We start from the raw sequence: 3,367 nt of genomic DNA, 5'->3' as shown, positions 1-3,367 counted from the left end.
TCTTTGTGTTAAATATTGTTTATATATTATAAACTAATTTTGTACATATTTTGAATAATTTTCTCTTTAAGTTTTAATTATTTGTATAATTATTTGTATAATTATGTATTAATTAGCTTAATCAATTTCCAATCAATTTCAAAAATTCCAAAAAAATTAGTTTTGTTTTAAAATTAATTAACAAATATTTTGTACATATTTTAAACTTAATTTCTAGGTTTAAATCTATTTTCATCTTTTTTCTTCATTTTAATTTAATTAATCATGCATTAATTATAATTAAAACCAATCATAAAAATTCCAAAAACATGCCTTTTATTTTTCTTGCAATTTAAAATTCCTAGATAAATGTATAGGATGTCAAATTCATGTAAATAGGCTAGTTTACATTTCCCGCACAATCGATGTAATAGCGTAGATTTACTTTCCGCACTTTACATTTCCGCACTTTAATTTCCAGCAAATATAAACTGCGTGTATGTCAAAGATAAAATTGAACCGTTAGATCACTAACTTCAAAGATAAATATCTGAATCCAATCACAATCACACTTGCACCTCTTCAGGTAATCCCTTCTCATTCCTTTCAAAATCAAAGTCGAAATTCCACTGTTTTGAGTACAAAATCGAACCTTGCTTTTATATCCGATGAAAGGATAGATTTTTAAAGGAAATAGGATAAAGACCTTACAACTCAGGGTAGACCTCCTAGTTTGCTTGCTCAAATCAAAACAAACAAAATTCTCATACACTGTTGATTTTTCAAAACTTTCAAAAAAAAAAGACAATACTTTGTATACATCCAAACACGGGTTATTACAAAGTTAACGTTCTTTCCAAAACATCTTTCGAAAGATAAACAAGCATTTTGTATACATCCACACACGGATCATTACAAAATTCAATTTACAAAAGTATTTGAAACCACATATGAGCAATTTCAGAGCAATTGAAAAGTGATCGAAAAACAAGTGAGCTAAGCAAACTTAAGAGCCCATGGATAACCATGGATACAAAGGGTGCTAACACCTTCCCTTTGTATAACCTACCCCCTTACCCAGAATTTCTTAAAGGTCTTTTTTCTGTTTCTTTTATAAACCTTTCCTTAATTGGATAAAATAAAAGGTCGGTGGCGACTCTGTGAATTTTCAAAATGCGAAAGCATTAAGCGACAAAAAAGAGTCAGTTCACGTATCTCTACAGAACAGAGTTATGGCCCGGGATTAAAAAACGGAGGTCCACACCAACGCTTCCGGGTTATTCATGAGAAACCAACCATGTTTTGCAACCATAGCCATGTTAAAATCTCTAAAATCTCTGAACCCAAGACCCCCCTCATTCTTTGAACAAGCTAGTTTATCCCAAGCCATCCACCGAATACCCTTTCGGTTAGAACTCCCACACCACCAAAAAGCATTCAGCATCTTCTCAATATCATTAATAACCGCGTCCGGAAGAATATAGATACTCATCATATAAGCCGGAATAGATTGGAGAACTGACTTAATCATAACTTCTTTCCCCGCCATAGATAAGGCGCGACCTTTCCAAGAATTAATTCTAGCCCATATACGGTCTTTGATGAACGCAAAAGTAGCTTTTTTACTTCTACCGATCATAGAAGGCAAACCAAAATACTGTTAGAACAAGATTTGTTCTGATCAATTATCTTAGTTTTGATGATAACAATAATATGAATTTTGCTTAAGATAATATGGTACTCTAATCCAATGCAATTTCCTTTTCAGGAAATATATAAAGAGTATGCATAATTCAGCGCTCAGAAGCTTTGTCTCAAAGGGTTCAGCATGCAACATCAGAACATGGTCTGGCAAGACATCAGAAGATGGTCGAAGCAGAATCAGAACATGGGTCTATGGAAGCATCAGAAGAACATGAGATCAGAAGCACTGAAGTTCTGATGGTATCACGCTCAGAAGCACTTCAAGGTCAGAAGATCAGAAGATGCTTTGCACCAAGCTGTTTGACTCTGATGATATTCAAACGTTGTATTCACAAACATCAGATCAGAAGGAAGTACATGTGGCAGGCTACGCTGACTGACAAAAGGAACGTTAGAAGCTATTAAAGGCAACGTCAGTAGACACAGCGCGAACAAGGCTCGAGGTAGTTGACAAAAGCGTATAACATTAAATGCGATGCTGTACGGAACACGCAAAGCATTAAATGCACTCAACGGTCATCTTCTCCAACGCCTATAAATATGAAGTTCTGATGAGAAGCAAGGTTAACGATTCTGAATAAAACAACTCATATTAACTTGCTGAAACTCTGTTCTATTCAAAGCTCAGAATCTTCATCTTCATCAAAGCTCACTACATTGCTGTTGTAATATATTAGTGAGAATAAGCTTAAACGTTAAGAGAAATATCACAGTTTGTGATTATAGCTTTTAAGAAGCAATTGTAATACTCTTAGAATTGATTACATTAAGTTGTAAGGAACTAGAGTGATCGTGTGGATCAGAATACTCTAGGAAGTCTTAGAGGTTATCTAAGCAGGTTGTAACTAGAGTGATCGTGTGGATCAGAATACTCTAGAAAGTCTTAGAGGGTATCTAAGCAGTTGTTCCTGGAGTGATCAGTGTGTGATCAGAAGACTCTGGAAGACTTAGTTGCTGACTAAGTGGAGAACCATTGTAATCCGTGCGATTAGTGGATTAAATCCTCAGTTGAGGTAAATCATCTCTGCGGGGGTGGACTGGAGTAGTTTAGTTAACAACGAACCAGGATAAAAATAACTGTGCAATTTATTTTTATCGGTCAAGTTTTTAAAGCTACACTTATTCAAACCCCCCCTTTCTAAGTGTTTTTCTATCCTTCAATTGGCATCAGAGCGCCGGTTCTAAGGTGCAAGCACTTAACCGTGTTTAGAAAAGATTCAGGAAGAGAAAAACGCTTCAGTAAAAGATGGCTGATGAAACTGCAAAGTCTACATCTACATCTGGCTCTGCTGAGCAACACAACGGTAACAATGGTTATACTAGACCGCCGGTATTTGATGGTGAAAACTTTGAATACTGGAAAGATAAACTGGAAAGTTACTTTCTTGGTCTAGATGGTGATCTATGGGATCTTCTGATGGATGGTTACAAACATCCGGTAAATGCCAGTGGCGTAAAGCTGACAAGGCAAGAAATGAGCGATGATCAGAAGAAGCTTTTCAGGAATCATCATAAATGCAGAACTGTTTTGCTGAATGCTATCTCTCATGCTGAGTATGAGAAGATATCTAACAGGGAAACGACCTATGACATATATGAGTCTTTGAAAATGACTCATGAAGGAAATGCTCAAGTCAAGGAGACTAAAGCTCTTGCTCTAATCCAGAAATATGAAGCCTTCAAG

The sequence above is a fragment of the Vicia villosa genome, linkage group LG1 (genome assembly GCF_029867415.1).
Source record: "Vicia villosa cultivar HV-30 ecotype Madison, WI linkage group LG1, Vvil1.0, whole genome shotgun sequence".
Classification (NCBI taxonomy): Eukaryota; Viridiplantae; Streptophyta; class Magnoliopsida; order Fabales; family Fabaceae; genus Vicia; species Vicia villosa.
Note: the sequence above shows the minus strand (reverse complement) of the source record.